The 16,963-nt window shown below is 41.8% G+C and overlaps 1 pseudogene across 1 annotated transcript; it reads left to right on the forward strand.

Annotated features, from left to right (window-relative positions):
• The first annotated feature begins 14,932 nt into the window (after nucleotides 1-14,932).
• On the forward strand, nucleotides 14,933-15,654 carry LOC311615782 (tubulin-folding cofactor B-like; annotated as a pseudogene). Its single transcript has one exon. The product of its transcript is annotated as a tubulin-folding cofactor B-like (transcript).
• Nucleotides 15,655-16,963: the final 1,309 nt, after the last annotated feature.

Raw genomic sequence — 16,963 nt, forward strand, 5'->3', positions numbered from 1 at the left:
AAACCTCTCTCCTGTTCTCTGTGGCCACAGCCATCTTGGTTGGGCTTATTTGCATATTTTCCCCTGATTGGCTGGTGGGTGTGGCTTGTGGGTGTAGCAGAGTGATGGTTAATTTGAATATTACTCTTTTATTAGATAGGATATGAATAGAAATTTATAAAATAAACTAGTTAAATTTGTAAAAACATTATATAAGAATTCCATACATCATTTTAAAAATTACTTCACATATGATTCTTTTTACATAAATAATTAAAATAAATTAGGGAATGTACATGGCTTATTAAATGGAAACAAATAGAAATTTGTCTCTGTGTATTTAATATCATTAAAATTATTTAAAAATACATTTTATATAATAAATATTTAACAATATACTGGTCTAATATAAAACATTTTTATTTAAATCACTGTTTGTCATATATCAAGCAAATGATGGCAAATTATTTTTTAATCCCTAGGCAGATCCAAGATATTATATATTAATAATTTATCATTTAGCAAATACCGGGTGCCTATTTTGTCAGCCACCATTTTAAGTGCTGGAGATAAAAATAGAAAGTCTCTTTTATGGAGCTTATATTCAAGTGAGGATGAGGAAAACATAATAAGAGTCATGATGAACAATAAGGCAGTCTAGGGGGATAAACTAGAGAATAACATGGTATAATCAAGGAAATCTTCCATGTTGAAGTGACATTTGAGCAGAGATTTGAATAAAGTGAGGGGAAAAAAATATGTGGCTACCTGGGCGGATACTGTTCCAGACAGAGGGAATAATAAATACAAAGGCACAAAGGCAAGAGCACATTATATATATTCAAAAAATAGGAAGGGTCCCTGGCCAGTGTGATTCAGTAGGTTGGGACATCTTCCTGTGCACTGAAAGGTTGCATGTACCAGAGTTGCAGGCTGGATCCCTAGTAGGTGGTATGCAGGAGGAAGCTGATTGATGTGCTCTCACACAGATGGTTCTCTTTCTTCTTTTACATTCTCTTTCTCTAAAAGTCCATAAAAAAAAGAGAATGAAATGAAATGGGAAGGTGGCTAGAATGATTGTAGTCCAAAAAGATTAGGTACCAGAGTTGCCTAACAAGTGTGAATGTTTATAATTTAACACACACACACACACACACACACACACACACACACACACAAACAAACAAAAACCACACAAACAAACAAACAAACAAACAAAAATAACAACAAAAGGAAAATGGAAACTTTGGTATCCAAAAATTTTTTTCTCACATGCTTCTTCATGCAATGCCTTTGACCTCTACTATTCATAATTCTTTCAAAGACAGAAATAATATCTTACTAATTTTCCACAGTACTTGACAGATACAAAACCAGTATGAATTGATGAATTGGATCATGTGAGTAGCATATTTCATTGTTTCCTCTGGCCTCCTAACTTCTACAAAATAGCTGAGGCTAAATTCAAAGATTATGAACTCAAATTTTGAATAGAGATATTAATATTAGCAACTTAGTTTCACTGATATAGCTGAATAGATGATTCAGACTTCACAAAATAGCACCCTAAATGTGATAAATGTACTATTATGATTATAGTGAAATAAAATTATCTTTCATATGTTTTGCAAATGCTATTGAACATTAAGATTAATGGGTACATGTGTTATGAATTTAAGGAAACTGAAATCTAATTGATCTTCCAGATAGAAAGTTATCTTTGAACTCCATTTATTTGAAAAGTGTTTAAGTTTAACTTTTGGAGCCAGTGAGACTTACCTGAGATTCAGAACACATTCTTTGATCACTGAAAATGTATCTCCCTATTACCAATATTTAAATGGACACTTCATAACTACCAATTTGTATAGAATATTGAACATTGTCAATAATCTATGCTAATAAAAGGGTAATATGATAATTAGACCACGAGACCTTCCGGGAGACCTTCTGGACATCCTTCCGGACAAAGCCATGGTGGCAGGGCTGAGGCAGAGGCAGGTTAGGAGTGAACAGGCCAGCAGGAAGGGAGGCAGTTGGGGCATGCAGGCTGGCTGGGGGGGGAGGCAGTTGTGGGTGAGCAGGCCAGCAGGGGGCTACAGTTGGGTGCAATCAGGCTGGCAGGGGGTGCAGTTGGGGGTGAGCAGGCCACCAGGAGGGGGCAGGTGGGGATGAGAAGCCGGTTGGGGGCAGTTTGGGGTGATCAGGTTGGCAGGGAGGTGCAGTTAGGCGCAAGCAGGCTGGCATGGGGGTGCAGTTGGGGGTGAGGAGGCCAGCAGGAGGAGAAGTTGGGAGAGATCAGGCTGGCAGGGAGGGGCAGTTCGGGTGAGCTGGCTGGCAAGAGGGTGATCAGGATGGCAGAGGTGGGGTAGTTAGGGGTGATCAGGCTGGAAGGGGGCCAGTTGGGGGCAATCAGTTTAGCACAAAGAGTGGTTAGAGGCAATCAGGCAGGCAGGCAGGTAAGTGGTGAGGAGACAACAGTTCTAGATTGTGAGAGGGATGTCCAACAACTGGTTTAGGCCCAATCCCACATGCCCCAAGGAATCTCAGACTGGAGAGGGTGCAGGCCTGGGCTGAGGAACACCCCCATACATGAATTTCATGCACTGGGCCACTAGGGGGTATATATATATATATATATATATATATATATATATATATATATATATATATGTATATGTATATGTATATATGTATATATATATATATTTTATTTATATATAGCCAGCAATCATAATGCCCATAACGAACATAATGATTGGTCCCTATGATGCCTATTGTTGCCAGCAAACTAGGAGATCAGGGGGTGGGGCCACCAGCCAATCTCACAGTCCCTGCCCCCTGCTGGCCTTCCCCTGATCAGACTCTCCCACCCTGATCAAGAGCTGGCCAAAGGCCAAACACCCTTCCCTTTCCCCGGGCCTGCCCTGCCCCTGATCAGCCCGCCCCACCATGATAGGCATGCAGCCCCTTCCCCTAGCTGGCCTGTCCCTGATTGCACACCCCCCCCAACTCTAATAGGGGATGGAGATGGCCAGCCAATCTCCTGCAGCCCCTCCCCCTGGCCACCCCACCCCTGATTGCACCCCCATCCCAATAGGGGACAGGGCCAGCCTGCCAACCTCCTGCAATTTCCCTCTCTGCCCGACCAAACCCCAGATGGGTCCCCCACCCCATCAAGGGCAAGGCCAGTTAGCCACCCACCCAAGGCCCCTCTCCCAGGCCGATGGTCCCTGATCATCACTCCCTACCCCATTTGGGGGTGGGGCTGGCTGGCCCACTGCCTACATCCCTTCCCCATCTCCAGCCCTGCTCCCAATCAGCTCCCAACTCCAATCAGGGATGGGGCCTGCCGGCCAATTGCCTGCAGCCCCTTCCCCCAGGCAGCCTGGCCCTGATTGATCCCTGATAGGGGCGGCCCAGCTGGCCAACCTCCTGCCATCTTCTTCTCCCAACAGGCCCAGCCCTGAATTGCCTCAATTGGGGCTGAGCCAAACAGACCCTACACTCTGGACTTCTAGTATTATAATAATTACTATAGGCACGATGCACAAAAGTCATGCACGGATGAAGGAGCCCTCAGGTTTGCTTGTGCCCTCTCCAATCTGAGACCCTTTTGGGGATGTCCAACTGCAGATTTAGACCTGAACCCTGGCATTTGGACATCCTTGTCACAATCCTGGACTGTTGGCTCCTAATCGCTCACCTGCCTGCCTGCCTGATCTCCCCTAACTGCCCCCCATCAGCCTGGTCGACTTCAACTGCCCCCCCCCCTGCTGACATGGTCACCCCTCATGCCCTCCCTCCCCCACCAGCCTGTTCACCCAACACAGCATTCTGTTCAGTCCTTTGATTGTCTCTCACTAACCCCCTCTGCCAGCTTAGTTGCCCCACACAGCCTGCTGTTCAGTCCTTTGGTCATCCCTCACTAACCCCTCTGCCAGCCTGGCCATAGGCAGCCAACTTGTGAGGGTGTGAGGGTTAATTTGCATATCACATCATTATCAGATAGGATGTGTGGTGTCAGATGGGTATTAGGTTTATTGGGGTGATCCCTTTATAAGTTAGATAAATGTCTAATCACTGAGTTGTACACCTGAAACTAACGTAATACTGTACTTCAACTGTAATTAAAAAATAAAAATTATTTTTAAAATAAACATTTTGTATACATCAGATTCATGTGATTTTGTTTAGCATTGGTTAATTTCCCAGAACCTTCCCACCTCTGAAAAAATAATATATTAAATTCTTTACAACTACAAAATTCTGGATAACTGTTCTGTATAATATATTAACATAATCAGAGATTGGGAAGGGAGAGTAGAGGAGTGAGAAAAACTAAAGAAGCTAGAAAAAGACAAAGAGGAGTCCAGACTATATAATGAAAGTTTGGCACCTGAACTGACAGAAATGGCCAAGAAACTTTTTTAAAAACACATGGAAATGTTCCTTTTTAAATTATATATATATATATAGTGTTTTATATAACTCCTCTCATTAACAATAGTATGTGTTTAATAAATGTTCATAACACAGATTTATTTCATGTGTGTGTCATTGGGTTGTGGGGGACAATACCATTTGGAATTAAAGAAAGATACAGAATGGAGACCGAGAATTTAGCAGAAGTTGGAAATAAGAGTCAGAGTTGACTGAGAGAAACTAAGCCCTGAGAAATAAATTTATTTATTTGTTTGTTTGTTTCTTTGTTTGTTTTTGTTTATTTACTAGAGGCCTGATGAACGAAATTCATGCACTCAAGGGCAAGGTCCCTCAACCTGGCTTGCATCCTCTCACAGTCTGGGAGTCCTCAGGGGATGTCCAACTGCCATGAAGGTTGCAATTGCCAACCATGAGCCCAGCTTCTGGCAGAGCAGCACTCCCCCTGTGGGAGTGCACTGACCACCGGGGGCAGCTTCTGCATTGAGTGTCTTCCCCCTGATGGTCAGTGCCCATTATAGTGACTTGTGGTTAGCCACCCAGTCAATTTGCATATTAGCCTTTTATTACATAGTATTTATTGTTAATCCTCACCTGAGAATGTTTTTCCATTGATTTTTAGAGAGAGTGGAAGGGATATAGAGAGAAATTTTAAAGAAACATTAATGTGAAAGAGACACATCAACAGTTGCTTTTACACTAAGGTGACCAGATTTCAACATTGGTAAAGTGGGACACCATTGACCCGGGGGTAGGAGCTTCTTGATTAAAAATTTGGTCTATATATTAATAACATGAAAAGACATAAGTCCTTCTGCTAATGCTAATTTATTTTCTTCGTCCCCATAAGTTGTTTTCCGAAAAAATTCCTCTATTTTGGAGGAAGATGCAGCAGTATTTAAATATATTTTAAGTTTTTGTGTCTCCAAGTGCTTTAAAATATCTTTCTTCCTGCCCTGCAAAAGAGAAAATTCCCATTACATTTCTCACATTTAACCATGTAATCGCTTTTGGTCTTTTTAATAAAAGGAAATTCACTTCTTAGATCATCGTTGAATTTGCATCCTCTTTTCTTACTCATTATGTTAAAAATCTAAAAAAATATAATTTAAAATTATATTATAAATTATTATATACATATTGCTTAAAAAACACAGTAAGTAGGTACATAATTACATGAACATATTTTTATAAGGTTCTCCCTCCTCCCAACTGGTGGGCGGAGTTATGACATTGCTGGCACCTGTCACAGAGACATCCCCAAGACATTGAGCCATCAATCAGAGCCTGCCAAAGTGTCCTGGAGCCCACCCTTTCCTGTTCTGCCCTGGGTCCAACCCTCTCCTGTTCCTCCCCTTAAAAGGACCCCCAGACCAGCCACGTGCTGCTGATCCTCCATGTCCAGGTGGCAGTCCGGCTGGGTCCATCCCCACTCCCCAACTCCATCAATTCTGATTTCTCTACCTCTGTAATGAGTCCTGCTCATTACTGGGGAATAAACTTAAACTTTAAAACTCCTTGGTGATCAGTTTCCTGTGCCTCAAACCTTACAATTTTATTGTTAGTTTATAAATTAAATTAATTTGATTGTTATAAAGTAACTATATTTTAAAAATTATTTTAATTTTAATCCTATATTTCTTTCTAAATAATAACAATACTAACTTGTATTGTTTTTCTTCTGAATTTGCCGTAACGTAAGTCGTGTCACTTTCAAGGCCGGCGTTAGACATTTTGCCACCACTATAAAATATTAATAATATGAGCACTGTCTGCTAAATTCAAGAAAATTTATGTATTTATGAAATAAATAAATAAATTACTTACTTAAATTATCTGAATAGCTGATTTGTAATGACATCACTTATTTAACTAGCTTACTAGCACGCAGTACGATGTGTATCGTCTTTGAGACAGTTACAAAATGTTTTCGTTGCTGCCAATCCCCAAAAATGCCATTTTTCATTAAGTCCAAACAATGGTGGTCGAATTCTAACAACTGACCAACAATGCAAACTTTGATAATCAGTTCTTGATAATCAGTTCTCAACAATTATTTGTTATTATTAAAGTTTAACATTATAAATTAACAAAAATAATATAAAACTCATATTCTGGATAAATAGCCACATGGCCACCAAAATCCTTATATTCCCTTCTTGTTCTCGCGCCATTCCCTAACTTGTCGTGCATTCTTTCCAAAAATCAGGACTTTTTAAAAATGTCACGGGGACACGGGACAAATTGTTAAAAATCGGGACTGTCCCGCCAAAAGCAGGACGTCTGGTCACCTTATTTTACACATACCCCAACCAGGACCAGGGATCATATCAGTAACTGAGGTATGTGCCCTTGGCCAGAATCAAACCCGGGACCTTTCAGTCCCTAGTCTGATGCTCTATCTGCTGAGCCAAACCAGCTGTGGCAGTCTTGAAAAGTTAAGATAAATCTTTAGCATTAGACTTTCCAAAAAAAAAAAAAAGATATTTGAACTGATTTTATCTTGAGTGATCCCAGCTGGCATCTTGGTGAAAAGTATCCAAAATAGCAGATATAAAAACAAGTATTTATTGCATGCAAGTCCCTGTGCTGGAGCTAAGGGAACATAAAATGCTATGTTTGCATGTACTATTTTTTTTTCAGTATCACACTGTGTTATGATGGGACTTGGCAGAAATGGCTTTGAGAGGCTGCTTGAGGCCATAAGAATAAAACATGTACTGCTTGAAAGCTGAGAAGCAGAATCAAGGGTATCTAGTGTTGGTATAAAAACAAAACTGTCCACATATGAAACCCATGTGTTCACATTGAGTAATGCCACCCCAATAAAATTTTAAACAACCTGTCTTTTAATATAAATTATCCAAGTATAGCACCTTAACCCTGCTAGTTATCACTCACTTTCAAATACAAGTTACAACAAACCTTCCATTTCAGTTGTCTAGTACTCTAGTCTCTCTATGTAGAAAAAAGTATGATCATATATTATTTTTCTTGTGTGTGTTTCATTTTCTTTCTTTATTGTCTAAAGTTTTACTTATGTCTCCTTTTCCTCCAACTGACCCCCACCCCCAGCCATTCCCACTCTGGTAAAGCCCCCACCGCCCCAGTGTCTGTGTCCATGGGTTATGCTAATATGCATGCATACAAGTCCTTTGGTTGCTCTCTAACACCCCTCCCCTGCCATTGGTCTCTGGATCTATTTTTGTTCATCATTATATCCCACATATGAGTGAGATCATGTGATATTTTTCTTTCTCCAACTGGCTTACTTAGCTTAGCATAATGCTGTCCAGTTCCATCCATGCTGTTGCAAATTGTAAAAGTTCCTTCTTTTTGTAGCATCATAGTACTCCTTTCCCCCGCCCCCCCCCCCCCCCCCCCATGTCAGGTAGTCTAAGAGAGGAGTCACCACAGGGAGCCTCCATTCTTAGCAGTTTTTATTTTTTTAATTTTATTTTAAGTCAATCTTTATTGTTCATATTATTACAAAAGTTCCTCAATTTTCCCCCCTCCACCAGGTTCCCACCCCACCCTCTGCCCTTTCCCCATCCCCCATTGTCCTCATCCATAGGTGCACAGTTTATGTTCAGTCTCTTCCTGCACTCACCACTCCCCGTTTCCCCCAAGAATTGTCAGTCCACTCCTCTCCCGTATCTCTGATTCTATTATATTCAACAGTTAATATTGATTAACTGCTGCTGCTGCTCCGGGTCTGGCTGCTGCTGCTCCGGGTCTGGCTGCTCTGGACCTGGCTGCTGCTGCTCCGGGTCTGGCTGCTCTGGGCCATCAGGTTTTTTAATTTCCTTGTTTTGTTTTCTTTTTAATTAATAAACTTTTATATTTTTAAGAATAAATTTTAAAATCTAATAATTTTAAACCTTGTGTTTTCTGCCCTGGGTACTGAGAAGCAAACTTGTTTACCTGTAAACTTGCCCTTGGGCTATCAAAAGGCATAGCCATTCAAATGTAAATGAACACATTGTTTAAAGATAGCTGCTAGCTGGAATTGGATTACCTGTTCTGGGTGTGAAGGGCTTGTCCTCCCCTTTCTCCATTAAAATTAAGGTGTTAGCTTTAAAACCTCTTTTTGGCAAGAGACCTTAAACTTTCAGAACTTTAAATTTTTCAGGCAGCAAATCAATTACTTAGCATTTTCTCAAATCAATAATACTCCACATTCACAATGATACACTTCAAACAAGAGACACATCCAAATAGATCAACCAACCTCATCCAGACCCCACACAAGGCACTCACAGATCAATACCACAGCGCTACAACAACTCAACACATCCAGATCTAAGCCATCATCACTTGATTCAGCAGACCCTCAACTTCCCCCAAAAGTTTCCAGCCATGTCTGAGAAGCAGCCCAGGGGCATGGGCAGGAGAGGAGCTAGCTGTTTTGGGCTGTTTCGGGCCTGGCTGCTGCTGCTCTGGGCCTGGCCACTCCCGGCCTGGATGCTCCGGGCCTGGTTGCCGCTGCTCTGCGCCCAGCTGCTCCAGGCCCCGCTGCTGCTGCTCTGGACCTGGCTGCTGCTGCTCCAGGTCTGGCTGCTCTGGGCCTAGATGCCTCAGGCCTGGCTTCCGCTGCCCTGGGCCTGGCTGCTCCGGGCCTGGCTGCTGCTGCTCCGGAGCCTGGCTGATACTGCTCCGGGCCTGGCTTCCGCTGCTCCGGACCCAGCTGCTCCAGTCCCAGCTGCTCCGGGCCTGGATGCTCCCGACCTGGCTGCTCCAGGCCCGGCTGCTCCGGGTCTGGTTGCTCCGGGCCTGGCCGCCCTGGGCCTGGCTGCCGCCGCCCCAGGCCTGGCTGCTTCGAGCCTGGCTGCTGCTGCTCCGGGCCTGGCTGCTGCTGCTCCAGGACCTGGCTGCTGCTGCTCCTGGCCCGGCTGCCACTGCCCTGGGCCTGGCCACCGCTGCTCCAACATTCTGTCTTTTTTTTTTTTTTTTTTTAACGCACTTATGTTGCAATGTTGGCTGATGAGTTGAGTTCTGTCTTAATCTTCGATTTTTCAAGATCTTCTTTGTATTCTTTCTTAAGTAATTTTACTATCTTTTGGCTATAACTTGACTTCTTCACATTGAAAACTTCTTCGGTTTCTTGCTCCTTGTCCTGGAAGATCAGCAGGCTGGTCCATTGCGCCCCTTTGTTCTCTGCGGTCTCCTGCGCGGCTTCAGCCTGTTGCTGGGGTTGGCGCTGCCTAGGAAGCAGCCCTTGGCCTCAGCTCCTTGGCCCGCGATCAGTGGTCACAGGCCCAGCGGCACCTCCCCCCCAGGGGCCCTATCGCCCGGCTCCTTGCCGGCGCCTGGTGGCTCCCGCTCCTCATCGCGCTCTTCCCAGGCTCAATATTCCTTTTTAAAGGGACTACAGTAAATTCAATTATTTTGGAATACTAAAGAAATGGAATGTTGCCCTGACTGGTTTGGCTCAATGGATAGAACATCGGGCCAAGGACTGAAATATCCCGGGTTTGATTGCAGTTCAGGGCATGTAACTTGGTTGTGGGCTCAATCCCAAGAAGGGGGCGTGCATGAGGGACCTGATCAATGTTTCTCTCTCACTGATGTTTTTAACTCTATCCCTCTCCCTTCCTCTCTGTAAAAAGTCAATAAAAATACAGTTATAAAAAAATAAAGAAATGGAGCGTTGTGGTTTATCAAATAATCCAAAGAAAATTAACTACTAGATTTGGGGTTGAATATTTACATGTAAGATTCAAAATGAGAATTCATCTCATTTATTGCTGCAAGTCATTTAAAGTGCCAGAAAAAAAATTTAAGGAAAGAGTAAATCCCTGACAGGACTGGAAAACAAGAGAGGGGACTATAAGTTATTAGAAAGGGAACTTTCTAGAAAACTAAGAGTTTATGGAATGGTATCATATTTACTGAGAAATGGGAGAACAATCAACTGCTCAAAATATGATTAAGAAAAAAGCCTTTTCAAGGCAAGATAAAGTCCCAATGTAGTAAGCACACACAGAAAGTTCAGAGGGTACCCTAGAAAAATTAAAGGCAATTAATAATAGCAAACATGGAGAAGGTTTAAAGAGTAATAAAATTATATATAATTATATAGCAATTAATTTTAAAATATTTAGAATAAATCAATTGCTTTCTGTGGATATTTAAATTAAGTCATTCATGAAGAGGCAGACAACCTCTATATATTGTATTAATGATTATAACAGAAGGGGTCAAAGTATAAACAATCTACCTGTGAAACTATATTAAGCCCAAACACATTTGTTAGAGAACATAGAAAAAGACAAGCAGAAGCTATAAAAATCATTTTGAGGTTAGCACACCCTAATGGCAAGGTCCAATAGCAGAATACAAAGATTAAGAAGAGAGGATGGAAGTAAAGAAAATAACAGTTCAACCTCATTTTAGAAATATAGATGACAAAATTTGAAATACATAATGAATAACATTATCCTTAAATAAGGTTATCATAGAAATTATAAGTATGGTTCAACATTAAGAAAATTAATTTGAAAGTTAAAGAAAAACACTCATACAAACATATGAGCAAATGTCACAACATTTAATAAAATCCAGTACTAATTCCTGATTATAAAGAGCCACATGAAAGAAAGCAAGGAAACAAGAAACCAACAAAATATAATTGAGGAAAAAATAAAGCCAACTCCTAAATGTGGTTAAATGTATCTAATAGAAAGCTACAGCAATCATTATTCATTAAAAACAATCCCATTAATATTAAGAATAATATAATGATGTTTCCCTAGTCCAATATATTCAACATTGTTGAAGAGTTCAAGGCTAGTACAATAAAAAAGAAGTGATAATGTATAAATGTTGAAAACTAAGTCCCCAAATCATGATTATTTGCAGATATTATAATAATCTTCCTGGAAAGTCCACAAAAAAATCACTTGAAAAGCGGAGAAGCAATGAAAACTATATAAAATCATAAAAATGAAAAGTCATAGTTTTCCTATATGCCAAAAATAATTTGATAACATCATGAAAACAGATCCCATTCTCTATAGCAGCAAATCTAAATATAACTATTAAAATAGCCTGAAAAATAACTATTCTATTAAAAGTATGCATAAGGTGTATGAGAAGAAAACAATAGAACTTTTGTAACAAATAAAAAAGAATACAAAAAATAAAATAAAAAAGGAGATATAGGCCATACCTGGAAGGGGAAGATTTAGTAATTAAAGAAGTAAAATCTGCCTGAGCCACTCTCTCTGACATTGATGTTTTCTTCTCTCTGTCTCTACTCCTCCCTTCTACTCTCTTTAAAAATCAATGAAAAAAAAAATATCTTGGGTGAGGATTAATACAAAAAGGAAAAAAGTAAAATATCCAGAATTAGTCTATAAATAAAATTCTATTACAATCAAATATCAAAGTGAATATTTTAACTTCACAGATTTGTTTAAAAGCTTTCTAGCAGATGCCAAAACCGGTTTGGCTCAGTGGATAGAGCGTCAGCCTGCAGACTGAAAGGTCCGGGGTTCGATTTCGGTCAAGGACATGTACCTTGGTTGCTGGCACATCCCCAGTAGGGGGTGTGCAGGAGGCAGCTGGTCGATGTTTCTCTTTCACCAATGTTTCTAGCTCTCTATCTCTCTCCCTTCCTCTCTGTAAAAAATCAATAAAATATATTTTTTTAAAAAAGCTTTTTAGCAGAGAAAAAAACAAAACAAAACAAAACAAAAACAAAATAGGAAATGTTTGAAAAATAATAGAGGGCACTTTATCCTCTGTATAGCTTGAACTGTAGTAGGTTGAATGGTGGCTCCCAAAAAGATATGTCCACATCCTTATCCCCAGAACCATCGACTACTACCTTATTTGAAAAAAAGAAAAAGGTATTTGCAGAGTATTCAATTAATTACTATAAGATGACAAGATGATTCAGGATTATATATTAACTATAGGCCCGGTGCACAAAATTCGTGCACAGAGGTGTGTCACCCTCAGCCCAGCCTGCACCCTCTCCAATCTGGGACATCCCTCTCACAATCCAGGACTGCTGGCTCCCCACTGCTCACTTGCCTGCCTGCCTGATTGCCCCTAACTGCTTCTGCCTGCCAACCTAATCACCCCTTAACCAATCCCATGCTGGCCTGATTTCCCCTAACTGCCCTCCCCTGCTGGCCTGGTCACTCATAACTGCCCTTCCCTGCCAGCCTGGTAGCCCCTAACTGCTCTCCAGTGCAGGCCTGCCCCCCCCAACTGCTCTCCCCTGCTAGCCTGTGTCCCTCCCCCTCCAACTGCCCTCCTCTGCTGGCCCAGTCACCCCTAACTGCCCTCCCCTGCAAGCCTGGTTGCCCCAACTGCCCTCCCATGCAGGCCTGATTCCCAGGCCCCTCCTCCTCCCAACTGCGCTCCCCTTCTGACCCAGTCATTCCTAACTGACCTGGTCTCTTCTAACGACTCTCCCCTGCAGGACTGGTCCCTCCCAACAGCCCTACCCTGCAGGCCTGGACCCCCCCAACTGCCCTCCCCTGCAGGCCTGGTCACCCCCAACTGCCCTCCCCTGTAGCCGGGTCTCCCCCAATTGCTCACCCCTGCAGACCTGGGTCCCCTGCAACTGTCCTGCCCTGCTTGCCTGGTCACCCCCAACAGTCCTCCCCTGCAGGCCTGGTCCACACTAGCTGCCCTCCCCTGCAGGCAGGCCTGGTATCCCCCAATTGCGCTCCCCTTCTGACCCAGTCACCCCTAACTGCCTTTACCTGCTGGCCTGGCCTCTTCTAACTACTCTCCTCTGCAGGCCTGGTCCACCCCAGCTGCCCAACCCTGCAGGCCTGGTCCCCCTCAACTGTTCACCCTTGCTTTTCTTGTTGCCCCAACTGCCCTCCCCTGCAGGCTGGTCTCCACCAAGTGTCCTCCTCTGCTGGCCTGGTCATCCCGACCTGCCTTCCCCGGCTGGCCTGATTGCCCACAACTGCCCTCCCTTGTAGGCCATCTTGTGTCCCATGGGGGCAGCCATGTTTGACCACACAGGGGCCATCATCTTGTGTGTTGGAGTAATGGTCAATTTGCATATTACTCTTTCATTAGATAGGATGGACCCTATATCCAGTGACAAGTGTTCTTATGAGTGAGACAGGAGATTACAGAGACAAAAGAGAAGACCGCATGAAGATGAAAACAAAGATTGGAGTAATATAGCCACAAACCAAAAAAATCCTAGGGACACCAGAAGCTGACCAATTCAAGGAACTACCCCTTAGAGCTTCTGGCAGAAGTATGGCTCTGCCAACACCTTGATTTTGGACTTGACATACAGAACTGTGAGACGCACAAACCACCCAGTTTGTGGTCATATGTAACAGAAGCCACAGGAAACTAATAAATCCTTCAAAGATATCAACACCTACAATAGAGATATTAGTAATTAAAAATGTATGGTACTGGCACCAAATAGAAAAAGCAATCAAAGAAAACATCCATTTTATATAGGCATTAATATGTGACAAAAGAGCTTATTTATATAAGTAGAGAAATTATGGTATATTTAATAAACTGTTTTGGGCAGTAGGACAACTATTTAAAAAATCACAGCTGGATCACAATGAGGAAATTTTGTAGAAAATGAATAAGTAGTTTAGAGTTAGAGTGTCCTACTTTATTTATTTTTTTATGTTTTATTGATTTTTTTTTTACAGAGAGGAAGGGAGAGAATTAGAGTTAGAAACATCAATGAGAGAGAAACATTGATCAGCTGCCTCCCGCACACCTCCTGCTGGGGATGTGCCTGTAACCAAGGTACATGTCCTTGACCAGAATCGAACCTGGGACTCTTCAGTCCACAGGCCAATGCTCTATCCACTGAGCCAAACTGGTTAGGGCTAGACTGTCCTACTTTTAATTCTGGCCCTTCAGTTGAGCAGCCTTGGAGAAATTATTTAGCTTCTTTCTCAGACTTTGTTTTCAAATCTGTAAAATGGACCCAATACCTGTTTTCATGGGTTCCTACTCCATCTGTGCCTTGTTTGTCTTTAAACTTGCTTTCCCACAATTACTCAAATTAAATCTAATTAAAAAAAAATCAATCCCAAACTTACAACAAAAATAATTTCCTGATGAGATTAAAGGCTTAAGTGTAAAAAACAAAATGTATTTTAAGAAATGCAGATTTGTTTATAATCTTGATATAGGAAAGGGCTTCTTATGCAAGACACTGAACTCAAAGGCTGAAAAGACGATTCAGCTGGGCACTGAATATGATGATCCCTTAAAATACGTGGAAGAGCAAAGAACCAAGAAGAGTCAAGGCAGCATAAAAGAATAAGTTGGAGGGATGTGACCTACCAGATGTCAACACTTATTTTTAAGAGCACATTTTGGTGTTACATAGTAAGTTGAATATGTGCATACTTTATAACTCAGCATTTCCTCTCTGAGGTGTACCTTAAAATTTCTGTTATATATAAACTAAGAGACAGATGTAAAAAAAATGTCTATAGCTTTGCTAACATAATAAATCCATGAGACCGACGGCCCGGAATGGCACAGAGAGATGGAGGTGACAGGGTTGTCAGCACCCACAGAGAGCGTTTTCATCAGCAGCTTTTGCTCCTAGAAGCAGAACAGTCGCAGCCTCATTATAATTGAATTCACGTGTAAACTAGAGCTGGTGGTAGGTAAACCCTACATCTTTCATGGAACTAGATATGTATAAAACTGACAAGAAGTTCTACAGCAAGCTGGATTAGGAGGATGCGCTCCTGAGCTCCTATCCTGTAGATGACAGCTGCCACATCCATGTCATTGACCACAGTGGTGCCTGCCTTGGGAAGTATGAGGATGTGTCCAAGGTGGAAAAATATAGGATCTCACAAGAATCCTGTGAACAGAGGCAAAAATCACTCAGCTCCTTCCTGAAATGCAGCAAGCTAGGCAGATATAATGAAAAGGAGCAGGCACAACAAGAAACTGAGATCACCCAGCACCTCAGAGAGGAGAAGGCCCATGACAGTGTCATCCCTGTGGACAACTGCTATGAGGTATAGGCACCTGGGCAGCCTCCTAGCTGGGGTCATCGTCATATATGTAGACCTAACAGATTTCAAGTCTGGGTACTGGATTGGTGTTCACTATGTTAAGCCACTAGAGAAAGAAGATGGCACTGTGAATAGGAAACATTAATTCAAATGCCAGCCCAACCGTGCCTTCCTTAAGCCATCAGTTGTGACACTGGGGAATTTTCCTGAGGCGGACTACAGGTTGGATGAGATGTGATGCCGAAGGAATGGTTCTCTCTTACTACAGTTGACTCACCCACTTATTGCCTCTCCCTATGTGTGCCAATGGAGCTCTTTCCCTGACTCCACTTTTAATTTATTTCATTTATTCTATTATTTTATATTTTGTTTTTACTTTTGTTAATTCTCACCCAAAGATATTTTTTCCATTGATATATTTTTTTAATTTTTCTTTTTTATTTTTCTTTTTATTTATTTATTTTTTTTAATATATTTTATTGATTTTTTTGACCCCCTCCCTCCCTCCCACACATCCCCTCCCTCCCCAGAATTTTGTGTCCATTGGTTGCACTTATATGCATGTATACAAGTCCTTCGGTTGATCTATTATCTCCCCCAGATCTTCCTCCCCTCCCCGCTGTAATTTGACAGTCTACTTGTTGATATACTGTCACTATATCTATCTTATGGTTCATCAGTTTATAATGTTCTTTATTATCCACAAATGAGTGAGGTCATGTGGTGTTTCTCTTTCATTGATTGGCTTGTTTCACTCAGCATGATGTTCTCCAATTCCATCCAGGTTGCTGCAAATGATGAGAAATCCTTCTTTTTTATGGCAGCATAGTATTCCATTGTGTAGATGTACCATGGTTTTTGGATCCAATCATCTGCTGACGGGCACCTAGGCTGTTTCCAAATTCTAGCTATTGTAGATTGTGCTGCTATGAACATAGGGGTGCTTATATCCTTTCTGATTGGTGTTTCTAGTTTCTTGGGATATATTCCTAGAAGTGGGATTACTGGGTCAAATGGGAGTTCCATTTTCAGTTTTTTGAGGAAACTCCACACTGTTCTCCACAGTGGTTGCACCAGTCTGCATTCCCACCAGCAGTGCACGAGGGTTCCTTTTTCTCCGCAACCTCGCCAACACTTGTTGTTTGTTGATTTGTTGATGTTGGCCATTCTGACAGGTGTGAGATGGTACCGCATTGTTGTTTTGATTTGCATCTCTCGGATAATTAGTGACTTTGAGCATGTTTTCAAGTGCCTTTTGGCCTTCCTTCTGTCTTCTTTTGAAAATATTCTATTTAGGTCCATTGCCCATTTTTTAATTGGATCATTCATCTTCCTTTTATTTAGTTGTATAAGCTGTTTGTAGATGTTGGAGATTAAACCTTTATCAATGGTAACATTTGCAAATATGTTCTCCCACACAGTGGGCTTTCTTGTTGTTTTGTTGATGGTTTCTTTTGCTGTAAAAAAGCTTTTTATTTTGATGTAGTCCCATTTGTTTATTTTCTCTTTAGCTTCCATTGCTCTAGGGGTAGTATCAGTGAAGAAGT

This window comes from Pipistrellus hanaki, assembly GCF_964339955.1.
Source record: "Pipistrellus hanaki genome assembly, chromosome: X".
Taxonomy (NCBI): domain Eukaryota; kingdom Metazoa; phylum Chordata; class Mammalia; order Chiroptera; family Vespertilionidae; genus Pipistrellus; species Pipistrellus hanaki.